Consider the following 14,008-nt stretch of genomic DNA (forward strand, 5'->3'; position numbering starts at 1 on the left):
GCATGCACCAGGAACAGGATTCTCAGCAGCATCTTTGGCTTTTCAAAAGGGCTAGTTTTGGTCTGCTTCGGCACTTGCATTTGCGCCATTGTCAGTTGAGGTGGCATCTGCCATAATTGGGCCTTCTTCACAGGTAACTGATATGATTTCTGATGGGGGTCTGTTGTGGTTGCTCAGCTGCAGTGGTGCATGTTGGTGTTTCTTGCTTATTAACTGCTGCCAAAAAATTTAAAAGAGTCTGTCCAGCCCGGACTTTATATCGCACTGTACATTGCTGGGGTTAGAGAAACACGTGATCTCCAGCATATTGCGTGGGTCGCAGTGGAGTGTAGCAGCCTGCATGGTTTTACCCTGCGTGTCTGTGAGTCCTGGGCTGGGAGGGGGAAACGGGGCTGTTGGAAGTTTCCCAAAACTCTCCGACCCCCGTCAAACAAGTCAGGTAGGTCAGGGACACTTAGAGCAAAATGAGCTTGCTAAATGCTTCGTAAGCAAAAATATTGACAGTCATGCCCCGCCCAACAAAAAAACATATTTTGGTATAAAGTGGCGCACTATCTCCAGGTATGCAGGAATAACCTGGGCACCAGGTTCACCCCCACTTACTCCAATAGTTCTATGTCGGATTGGGAGTCCAAGCTTATTTGACGAGAGTACCCATTTGGAGCCAAACTTGTGCTATGGAAACGGTATATAGATGATGTCCTAATTATCTGGTAAGGTAGTAGGGCACGTCTAGATTAGTTTACAGCCTTTTTTAACTCTAATCATTATGGCCTGATTTTCACAGGAGAAATAAGAGAATAGAAAATCATTTTTTTAGAATGGTGTTTTTTGTTTTTTTTTATCATAAAAGGGCATGTGTGCAACAAAACTTAATTTAAACTGACTGATGGTAATAGTTTTATTGAATACTCTAGCTGCAACCATCCTAAATGATTGAAGAATATTCCTAAGGACCAACAGATGAAAAATATAAGGAATTGCACAAGAAAAGAAGAGTTTCAAGAACAAGTACAACTTTTAAACAAAACATTTTTAAATAGACACTATCCTAGAAACATGTTATTCAGAACACAAGATGAAATAGAAGGTCTATAAAGAGAAGAACTACTGAAAGGCAAAGGAAAGAAAGATAGAGTTTCCACTTTTGATACAGATTTTTAACTAAATAAAATAATAAAACCAATATGATTAAAAAGGCAATTAACAAACACTGACCAATCTTATTACAGAATGGATTCTTAGAATATGTTTTACCTGAAAAACTAAATTTATAAAAAGACAGAATATTTTTTGCACCTAGTTTTAATTTTTTTAGGTGAACAACTAAAATGCTTTTAAATGGAAATGCAGATACATAAAATAAAGAATTACTATAAATAAAAGTACTTTTTTTTTTCTCCTTTATAGAGAAGGAGAGATAAAAACTTAATTTAATTCAAGAATAAGGATATGTATAAAGTGTATTAGAAGGGATAAAAAAGAAATGCCTATTGAAAATAAGAATGCACTGATGATGATTGAAAGATATAACATTTCAATGAAAGTGCTATTGAAGCTGAAAAAAAAAAGAAAGTCAGAAGTGATCGTAGGATGTATAAAAGTAAAAGAGGGTAATAGCACATCTTGTATTGTGAATGGCAATTTCTCTTTCTGCATATTATTTATTTTATTTATTTATTTATTTATTTTGTTGTTGCTGTTTCTCTGTAACTTGAAAAAGTGAAATAAAGATTTAAAATGGAAAAAAAATGCTTTTTAAAATGTAGTACTTGTAAATTTCAGATCAAGAAAACCACTGGTTTTAAGAGCTATACTTCAAGAGAGATTTTAAAAATTAAACACTTTATCAGTGACCACAACAAAAATTTAGGTCATTTATTGCAGTGGAAACGTGATATCCAATACTTAAGTAGGACAATAAGAAGACAGCACAATTATTAGAACACTTCAGTAGAATAATCTGAAAATGTACAAGTCATTTTCTCATTATTTATGTATGGGCAGTTTTCTAACTCTTTTCTTTAGTTTTTTTTTGTTTGATCATCTTTGAAAGAATATGTTCGTTAAGTACCATGCTGCTTAAGAAATGTTGGATTATCGTTCTTGTTATCTTATTTATATACTAGAAAAGCTACTATTTCTGGGGAAATTGTGTGAAGTGTTCTTGCCTCCACCCGTAGTCTACAACTGGAGTGGGCGGAGTAACTGTTATTATTTATTTATATAGCACATTTAATTGCAACGTTGTTGCCCAAGGTGCTTCACAGTTACATTAAAACATACATTTATAAAAACATTAGCAGGTGTACAAAAGGCCCTGTCTATGACATCACTTGCTGCTCCAGCCTGGCACAGGTCAGAGTATTTTGGCGGTTGCCATTTTCAAATGGTCGTATTTTAAAAACTATACATCCTACAGCGAAGAGCTTTATATTGTGAGAATCACAAGACCCAGCCCTACATTTTGATGCATAGTATGTCTCTGATATATTAACAATGAAGGCACAGTCGCAGTTTAGAAATTGCCCTTCAAATTTGAACTGGCTAGAGTGGAGTTTCAATGAATGTCAATGGACGGCGTGAGTTGCAAACAAATGGTCATATTGTGAAAACTATCAGGACTATGGCTTAGCCGTGGACATTTTTAGTGGCAGCAGGGATAGCTGAACGTTTTGATATAAGATTTGTGTAGGTGGGCTTGAAAATGAGGGAGTGGTGGCAGTTTAGAAATCATGTCCTGATTTTTCAGCTTTTGCCAGCTCCCACTCTAGTTTTGAACATTTTGCCATTCATTCCTATGGGACCAATTTCGCCACAAGAACGACGATATTCCGTGAACCATTCGGCGAAACGTTCACAAAGTAATAGCAATCCGATCGGGAACGATCCGCACGTTTCGGTATATTTCTGTCTATGTAGTGTAAAAACTGTGGGAGGAGTTAGGGTGGCAAATTTGGCTATAATAAGAATAATAATAATATATTTGTGAGATAACATTAACCCCTTAGCGACCGAGGACGGTTCAGGACCGTCATCGGTATTTTTGTAGTGCCGACCGATGACGGTCCTGAACCGTCCTAACGGTGCAATGTACTTACCCGATCGCCGTCGTTCCCCCGGCGGCAATCGGCGTTGGTCCCGGGGTGGGGAGACTGCCTGCAACCCAGACAGACTCCCCATGGCAGATTAGGACCCCTTATAATTAAATTACACACGTATATATATAATATATATAATAACTATATATATTGTACATAAAGATTATTATAAAATACAAATAATAAGTTAATTAAATTAAATTAAAAAAATTTAAATAATAATAAAAATTTTGAAAAAATTACATATCTATATGAAATTTTATACTAACTGTATTTTGATATTAAAATATATATATTTATATCAAAATACACTTAGAATGAAATTGTATATATATTTATGTATATATAAATAAATAAAAATAATACGAAATATACATATGTCCATATACAAAATTACATAAATAATTATATAAATATACACGTAGACTTCAAATATATAAATATGCATATATATTTAAATTCTACGTGCGTATTTATGTAATATTTTTACATAATTAAGCAATTTTATTAATTGCAATTTGAGGGACCTGTCTGCCAACCCAGGCCGAAATTCCAGAGAATTTAATTTGCTAGCACTGTATTTTACCCTGTAACTTTCTATGACACCCTAAAACCTGTACATGGGGGGTACCGTTTTACTCGGGAGACTTCATTGAACACAAATATTAGTGATTCAAAACAGTAAAACCTATCACAGTGATGATATTGTCAGTGAAAGTGACTTTTTTTCGCATTTTTCGCACACAAACAGCACTTTTACTGACGATATAATTGTTGTGATATGTTTTCCTATTTTGAAACACTAATATTTGTGTTCAAGAAAGTCTCCCGTGTATAACAGTACCCCCCATGTACAGATTTTATAGCGTTTTTGAAAGTTAGCAGGTCAAATATATGGGTCAAATATTTTTACATTGAAAATGGCCAGGATGGTTACGTTGCCTTTGAGAGCGTATGGTAGCCCAGGAATGAGAATTACCCCCATGATGGCATACCATTTGCAAAAGAAGACAACCCAAGGTATTGCAAATGGGGTATGTCCAGTCTTTTTTAGTAGCCACTTAGTCACAAACACTGGCCAAAAATAGCGTTCAATTTAGTTTTTTACTTTTTTCACACAGAAAACAAATATGAACGCTAACTATGGCCAGTGTTTGCGACTAGGTGGCTACTAAAAAAGACTGGACATAACCTATATTGAATACCCTGGGTTATCTACTTTTGACAGATAATAGTGTTACAATGTCACTATTGATAAATTTGAAAAAATTTATGTTTTGAAACCGCAATATCCTACTTGTACCTATACCCCTATAACGTGCAAAAAAAAAGCAAAAAAGCATGTAAACACTGGGTATTTTAAAACTCAGGACAAAATTTTGAATCTATTTAGCAGTTTTTTTTATTCGCTTTTGTAGATGAGTAAAATATTTTTCAAGTAAAAGTAAAAAAACATGTATTTTTTTAAATTTGTCATCATATTTGTTTTTTTTTTAAATTAAATTACATGAGATTATATAAATAATGGTATGTAAAGAAAGCCTTTTTTGTCCTGAAAAAAACAATATATAATTTGTATAGGAACAGTAAATGAGAGAGCGGGAAATTGCAGCTAAACACAAACACCACAAAAGTGTAAAAAGAGGTCTGGTCGCAAATGTACAACATCGCAAAAACAGTCCAGTCCTTAAGGGGTTAAGTGGTCTTGCTATGCAAGAACACTTAATAATGTGTTTGCAGGCGTGCACATGCATATATAACAAGTGGTTATTTAAATTTTAAATTGCAATTTTAGTGCAATGAGTTAGAAGCTTAAACTTTGCACTGTATATATTTATGAATTTTGTTAATTTATTTGCCATTACATTTGTAATCTAATATAACAATACTCAGCATCAGGCTCACCACGAACTATAAAATGCATTAATTCAATAAAATGGAAACTTTATGTCTCTCTTACATTAAGTCCATGATTTTGTCCATTTGTGTTGTCAGTGGATGTCAATAAAGTTCTTTTGCTTTTCATTGTTGGCAGCATATGAGCAATTGGCTGTCCCAGACCCCGCAACATGTGATGTCATTGGGAGGCGGGGCCGATGTGTGTGTGGCCTCCACCACAATTGTGTGAAGATTCAGTCACTCATGAGAGAATATATCACTGACATTGTATACCACTTATATGTTTTGTTTTTGCTCATATATCTCTTTTTCTTTCTGTACTGTACTCACTTTGCTTCAATAAACCAAAAATTGACAAAAACAAAAGAAAAGTATAAGGCCACATATATTTCTAAAAGTTATAAATAAGTAAAGGGGGGGTTGACGTATAAATATTCCCTCCTACATGAGTACAAATCTCAAGGAAACTAGCAGCATCAGATGACTTACTTCTTCATCAAATGAATGTGAAAACAGCCTATTTACATGCTTCGATTGATTGTGAAATATATGTAGAACAGTCAGAAGGTTTTGAGGTTAAGTCCAAACAGAATTGAAAAACTCAAGTTGAACAAGTCATTATATGATTTGAACAGTCAGGTACACATTGGAACAGACTGCTACATGACCATTCAAGTGAAAATACAATAAAAGACCACTGCATGTAAAATCAAAACAATGTAAGGATAATATGTGGGATGTGTTGTTTCAAATACTGGTGAATGCTTCCACTCCCCAAACAATCCCGTCATTAAACAAGTAAAACACTTACATACACCTAAGGGCACCAGACACCAGTGAAATATTATATAGGTACGATGTAATTACCAATGTAAAAATTATGGAGTTCCCACTCTTATTTGTCTTGAGTGTTCCCAAATAAGGAAAAAAACAGATCATGGTATAGTTATAGTACATAAAATGTATTACACACTAAAAAAAAGAGAAAAAAAAATACACTCACAAAAGTATTTGTACAAATACAAAGAAGTCAGCGTAAAAGGCTTTGCGAATACAGGCTCAAATTCCCACCACTTGTTACAGCTGGTCCTGCACACCCATGGCTCGCAGGTTCTGGTGTACAGACAACTGTTATTTTCAGTAATGTTTTTGGCTGGTGGAGAGCCTCAGTAGAAGCTCAACGCGTTTTGTCATAATCTTTCTGGGACTTGCTCAGGAGTTGCTTCTTCTTCGTCGTCTTCTCTCTCTTAATTCCTGCTTCTTTTTATAAAAGTAGAGTAGCATGAGTCAGCTATTCTAGAAAATACAGAAGGCCAAATAGGGCAGCAGATTAGCAATACATATGCGCTAGTAGGTCGGAGTATGTAGGTTGACACAGTGCATGGTGCCAATATACATGTGAGGGAAAGAACTTGCTACTCTAACTGAAAACATAAAACAGGCATCTACAGAATGGTTAATAATCTATGCTTGTGAGAAATAAGGTGGTGCTTCACAAATAGAGAAATAAGGGTATCATCTGATATCCATACTGGCTATCATGGTCTTGTGTAAAATCAGTGTCCTGGCAATCCAAGACTGACCACTCAGCCAGCCCCGGATCACCTTGAGAACCCATGTGCAAGTCCCACTGCTCCAGTCTCTCTCACAACCGGGAGCAATGTTTTCGGGAATATGTAGTCACCGCTTAAGATTTAGGTTGCATCTTCCGAGAATGTGGGTTAGGAACCAGGGTCTTCTCCCTTTGGGCCCTCGGCCTATGAAGGCAATAGTGCGCGTTGGATGACTTGGGTCTTAAAGAAACTTGTAGACAAGCCATCCTTCCCTTTGGCTTCTCAGATTTAGGAGCTGTTAGTGATCTCCAAGACTTGTCAGCTTTGAGGCATGGAGGGTCAGAAGGAGAGTTTGCCCGCTTGTCATTCCTCTGCTGCTCTCTCCTGTGTCCCTCTGTACCACAGCTTCTGCCAGAATTCATTAAAGAGGATATGAAGGTATGTGTACTGCTTTCTTTTGGGTTGCTAACATTCGATTTCCTTTTCCTGTTGAGAAGGTAAGTCTCTTGGGAACGGGAAACGGCATTTCATTGTCAGACCAACAATGGGAAAAGATTTACATACTCACACACCAGGGCTCCATTAGCTCCAAAATCCAAGAGCTGAAAGGGACACTATAGTCACCTGAACAACGTTAGCTTAATGAAGCAGTTTTGGTGTATAGAACATGCCCCTGCAGCCTCACTGCTCAATCCTCTGCCATTTAGGAATTAAATCCCTTTGTTTATGAACCCTAGTCACACCTCCCTGCATGTGACTTGCACAGCCTTCCATAAACACTTCCTGTAAAGAGAGCCCTATTTAGGCTTTCTTTATTGCAAGTTCTGTTTAATTAAGATTGTCTTATCCCCTGCTATGTTAATAGCTTGCTAGACCCTGCAAGAGCCTCCTGTATGTGATTAAAGTTAAATTTAGAGATTAAGATTTGACAATTATTTAAGGTAAATTACATCTGTTTGAAAGTGAAACCAGTTTTTTTTTCATGCAGGCTCTGTCAATCATAGCCAGGGGAGGTGTGGCTAGGGCTGCATAAACAGAAACAAAGTGATTTAACTCCTAAATTACAGTGAATTGAGCAGTGAAATTGCAGGGGAATGATCGATACACTAAAACTGCTTTATTTAGCTAAAGTAATTTAGGTGACTATAGTATTCCTTGAACTATAATTACTCACCTGTTGGTGCAGAACACCAGTAGCGATGCACTGCATGTATGCAGGAACATCAGATATATGCTGGAAATGCGAGTTGCAACGATTCTGCACATCTGGTGGACATGTCCAGACAAACTGTACCAGCAAGAAACCAGTTGAACGCTTTTGAAAAAGCCATTGGATAGGTAAAACACGTTAAGTGTATCTAACTATTTTATATTGTTTTTATTGTTTTATAAACTAGCAAATCTAATAAATTAGTTTTAAATTTTATTGGACTTCACCTTAAATGTTGGGGAGACTGGGACCACATAATTCTTTGGTGGGAAAAATACCACATCTGCGCTGTGTAGATAGCAATACCCTAATTTGCTCCATACTTGTGTGTATCTCTCCTATTTTTTATCAAACATATATTTGCATCAGTGAGCACTATATATTTTATCCTGTGTTTTGCATATATGAACTACAAGCCAGTGAGCCCATAAGGCAGGGCTGATATCATCCTGGCCTGCTGTATCCAATTGAAGATTCCTTGCACTAAGGCACTTTAAAATAAGAAGACATCACATATCCTTAGGCAGGGATTATACCGCCCAGACGCAACTATATAGAGCTGCCCTAGCTCTACAAACTGTGAGTGCCATTCCTTTTTTTCTTATTTTTAATTGTCACAGAATATACTGCACTATATTTTGCTATATTTTCTTTCTCAACATATTCTACTACTTCTGGAAACACCTCTACCTCAAGAAATAAATCAAGGCGCTGCCACCTCTTCTTATCTGTTTCTGCATTTTATTGGACTTCAATTGAGAGATTCTAGTTTGGGTGTTGGGGCTGCTTACCTGTTTAAATACATACGCACTAGTGACCAAGCTCATGCATATTCTGAAAAGAATTATACGATATGGAATCTCTAACAGCGGCTCTCCAGGGGCAAAATGAGAAATGTGCGAAAACTTAGGCCCCATGATGGGAAAACATGTTACGTCATCCAGTAGACGCAGACCAGCCTACGAGAAGCCTGACACAGGATGTGGAATAGAGATGGCTACTGCCCTATCATGAATTTGACCTTGAAAGAGTGACGGAGGATTGGGGTGGGTTCGGACCCAGTGGTGGCTCCTTAGGAACTAGGATGTGTGGTTGTGAGTGGGGGTGTTTGGAGAGGGGAGTGTGGAATCCCCCCACTCCTCTTATAAATATTTGAATATAATTATTTTATTTTTTAATAATACCTTTTTTCTCCTTTCCCTCTTCTCCTCCCCCTCCTACCTCTGCATCCCCTTTTTTCAGTGCCACACATGCAGCCTTTTTCTTTTGGGCAAGCTCCATGATGTGTTTATCTGGACTAAAGATGTTATCAAAACTTTAACATTTTTAGATGCTAGTAATTATGTGTTATATTGTCGCTGTGTCGACCATTAGCCCATTGGTATTAGCCCATCAAGTTGGAAATCACTGATTTTGAAGTGTCTGTTATCAGTGTTATCTGCCACTTGTTAAACATTATTACTTTTATTGCTCGTACAGCTTGCAACACTGTGGGTCGGGTTATTATAGCAGCTACACTATAGTGACTGACCACCATTTGACTGCTGGACAGGGCTGGACTGGGGATACAAAGCAGCCCTGGAAAAAAATCTATGCCAGCCCCGCAGCACGGCGTGGGGAAAAAAAAGGTGAGTAAAAACACAATTTTTAAACACACACATACAGTATGACAGATGACAGACACATGCACATACCATGACAGATGACAGACACACACCCCCCCATGACAGACACACACATACCATGACAGGCACACACACCTTGACAGAAACACACACACCTTGACAGACACACACACACCTTGACAGACACACACATACCTTGACAGACACACACACACCTTGACAGACACACACATACCATGACAGACACACACACACCTTGACAGACACACACATACCATGAAAGACACACACACACCTTGACAGACACACACCCTGACAGACACACACATACCTTGACAGACACACACCATGACACAGACAGACCATGACACAGACAGACACACACCATGACACAGACACACATGCCATGACACACACACACACCATGACAGACAGACACACACCATGGCTGTTCTGGCGGCCGCAGGGGGAGCTGGCTGTGCTGCCTCTGCTCCCCAGTGCGCAGCTCAATGAGACCGGGGCCGAAATATGATGTCATATTCCGGCCCCGGTCTCATTAAGTAGCACGAGAGGGCGGGGGAGCACAGCCAGCATAGCCAGCTACCCCTGCTGCCGCCAGAACAGGCAGGAACCAGCTCCCCCATGCGGCCACAAGCACAGACAGCTGTCTGTCCGGCCCCAGGTACCGACGGCCCACCAGGAAATTTCCCGGTATCCCGGTGGGCCAGTCCAGCCCTGCTGCTGGTGCACGCTCTGACCCTGTGCCACCTTTGGCCGCAATTGTAACAAACAATATTCGAGTTTTCTTTTCTTTTGAATCTAGGATTCATATTACTCACTGTTAACACTCTATTGTCATTTGCTAACACAGTATTTCTCAGCATCTTCAAAACTTTTCACATGTGTCTTAAACTCTACAAAAGACCTCACGGTCGAAACGTTCATGTAGTTCCAATAAAAGCGCCTGGATTGATCAAAGGAGTGCCTGGACCTCTTTTATTTTTGTTTCTTAAACTCCATCAACTTGCGTCATCGCAATCAGCAATCCATCAGTCAATATTTCTCATGTATTTTTTTATGCTGCAATGACTGTCTCAGCATGTAAAACAGAGTCCATCACACTGTCATGGATGGCTGCTAGAGGTGCTTCCTGAGGCAGTGCTACCTAGTGTGCAGCACTGCCATTCAGTGTCTCCACCCTCTGCATGCAGACACTGAACTTTCCTCATGAAGATGCATTGATCTAATTAATCTCTCTGAGGAGATGCTGATTGGCCAGGGCTGTGTTTGACATGTGTTGGCTCTGCCCCTGATCTCCCCTCCTCCCCCCCAAAAAAATGGATAATAATTTTTTTTTTTTTTAATTCTTTATTTTTGTAGTGCACATATAGGGTTACAGGCAGGCATGAGGTGCCCCGAGAGCAGTCCTCAAGCATTTACTCCGCTAAACATGCGGGGCATTTGATTATCAGGCACATTTTTATATAAAATTAGTTGCACATATATTCAATGGTGGAAGTAGATTCAATCTGCGGGTATGCTTAAACATTGTTTGAACCAATCAGTGAACAACACAGGGTTACCTACATATAGTAATAGTAATTTAAACAGACTAGTGTGTTTCGATTTAAAGTGGTTTACAGGCTAAGTCCTGCGAGTCGCTACAACCTGCGCATCGGTTACTGTTATTACGTTAAGTCTAGCTAGGCATATCTTTAGGTATAGCACCAATAGCTAGTATGTCAAACTATGTCTGGATTCTGCGAGTGTTAGGCTCTGGGTACTCCAACTTATTGAGGAGAAATTAAACACTAGCTAGGTTATTTAAACAATGAGAAGAACAGGGTAGACCATAAAGTAAGGCATTTAACAGTTGCACAATCAGGTTCTGTGGCTGCTATCGGTGTGTAGCTGGTCTGATAGCTGCGGCACGGAAGGGCATGGTAAGTCCACGTTTAACCGACTCCTGAAATCGGGAAGCGCAGGGAATCTGCTAGGTAGTCCTTCAGGACCTTGAGCACACTTGGGTGCCAGTGAGGCAGAGTGGTCGCAGGGGGTCCGTTTGTGGTCAGTGTCGGTGCCCTCCTCTCTGTCAGTGTGCCTGTCGTCGGGGGTGCAGCGCCTTGTCGTGGAGTCAAAATGTACCTCCTGCCCTGGTGCTGTAGGAGAACTTGTACCTTCATGCCACTAGCCTGGGTACCTTTGAGGTCTAGGGTCGTCCCCGTCGGAGTGGTGCGGTGGGCCTTGCATGGAGCGGGTATGCGTCGGCGTCGTGGGTGTCTGGCGGCCCCCCGTGTGCGTGGCTGGTACTTGTGGGTCTGGGCCCATAGTGCTCTCAGCTCGGGTGAGCGTCTCGATTGGGTTTTCGATGTGTGGGATGTAGTTGCACCCTTGAGAGGTTTCCCAGGCCCCCTCTTGCTGCGAACCTGGTCCCCTGTGGGTGGGTCAGGAGTAGCCATAGCTGGCTGCATGCGAGCCTGCAGTTGAGCCCAAAAATGATCAAAAATGTCCTCAAGGGTGTCTCTCATTTTGTCATTGGGGCCTGGCACATCAGACTGTTGCAGCTGCTGGTCGAATGTTGGTGAGTCAGGTTGGACCGCCATCTTGAGGACTGTCACCCCCGTTTAGCTTGTGGGGGCCAGAGGATCAACTGAGAGGTAGGAGGTTTAGCTTGGTCAGTGTGGCGGGGACCGGGATATCCCCCACCGGTCCGGGGGGGGGGGGGGAAGTTGAGTATTGGTTGCGTGCCGCTTGGAGTAGCAAGCAGTAAGCGGCCGTCCTCCCGCTTCGCTGACTCCGGTAGGCCCCAACCTGCAGTAGCGGTTACCGGGTTCTCCGGGTGTCCGTTTTGGTATCCCCAGGTAGGTGCCGGTTTCCCCAGTCTGCCGGGCTCCTTCCAGAAAGCTTTCCGGCTCTCCTACCCGAGTTATCGTCGAGTTTATCGGACGTGCCGCAGGAGCTCCTGCAATGCACGTCCTGCTTAGGTGCTGGTCAGGCTCCGCCCCCCCAAAATGGATAATAATTTTATTAAAGGAACACTATAGGAACAGGAACACAAACATGTATTCCTAATCCTATAGTGTTAAAATCACCATCTAGCCCCCTCTGGCCCGCCCTTGCCTTCCTACATGCTATTAATGGTGGAGTCTTTGTTTGGCTGAAAACCTTGAATATCTTTGTCTTCACAGTTTAGAGTCAACTTATACTAGGCTTTACATAGTGTGAGTGATCCATTTGAAGTGATAACTTATTATTTTTTTAATGCATGTACTACACTATGATGTGTACCGATGTGTTCATTTAATAGATGTATACCTGTATAAACAATATTTGGGTAACTATATCTATTGTGTGTACTATAGATAGACTATTATGGATTTTACCTTGCCTGCATAATAATCTCTCAGTAGTCTAAATTCTTTATTCCATCATCAGCTGCCACCCTCATTATTGAAGACCGTATTTTATCATCTAAAAATTGTGTTATAAAGCACATGCTTTATCATTCTTACACTTGTCCTCGTCCTCAACATCTGTATTATTTGCTTAGTTCAGGATGGTTTCCTAAAAGTTCATCAATTGCAGATAGATGTGACAAGAACTTTATCTCCTATAACTTGTAGTTCATTTCATCTCTGTTGAAACACAGCCTGCTCCATCAGTTTCCAGCATACCTCCTGAACCCATAGCATTCTGCATGCAGAGGGTATGATGACCAAGCAAGTGCACACAATAATGGAGGAACAACACCACACACATGTTTAGCTCTTTACTGCTTCACAATCAACAGGAGGCGGGGTAACAACTTTATGGTACCATGGACAAAGAACACATTCAGGGCACTTTAGCATTTTATCCCCAAGAAACTCTAGCTGCTTTCTATAGAGATATTAACATTCATGGTATTTAAGTGATCTGGTGTTAGAAAGCAAGAAGACTCCTAAATTGATATTAGGTCTCACTTGATTAGATCCAAGGACACCATATGTTGTGGAAGTAGGGTTACTAGTCACAGGCATTTGTAGTGATCCTCTATATTCCATTGTTCTACACTAACATAGCTTAGGGGTTATTACAAGGAAAGCCAAGGACCTGAATTTCATATCGAAAGCCTATACAAGGGTACTGACTAATAAATTTAAGTAGAAGATATCACAGAGAATTAGGATAATGCGCCTAAAGTGAGGAGATGCTGAGGAAATCTTTATCAGTTTCTAAAATAATTCTAATTGAAACAAGATACAACTTTCGGTCTAGAGGCCTTAGTCATGTATACATGACTAAGTCCTCAAAGCCGAAACATTGTATCTTTTTTGTCCTTTTTGATCTCCAATAAATAATTTTTTGCCTTCACCCTACATTGTAATGCCTGTGTAACTTTACTTCTTATTAATAAAAATGTGTTTGGAAAAAACTCCAGCTATTTTATTGGAAAGGAGGGGAGGGGAAGCTTAATGCGTTCATTGCCAGTTTGCTGAGCACCGACTACGGGCGTATTTTAAGTCACAATACCTCTTTGACACCACTTGGCCGCATGGTTTTAGACATTTGTAAGCGAATGATAAATTAACCATTCGACACTGGCAAACCATTCCTTCTCCCTGTTCATGTGTACCAAAT

Source organism: Pelobates fuscus, chromosome 5, assembly GCF_036172605.1.
Source record: "Pelobates fuscus isolate aPelFus1 chromosome 5, aPelFus1.pri, whole genome shotgun sequence".
NCBI lineage: Eukaryota > Metazoa > Chordata > Amphibia > Anura > Pelobatidae > Pelobates > Pelobates fuscus.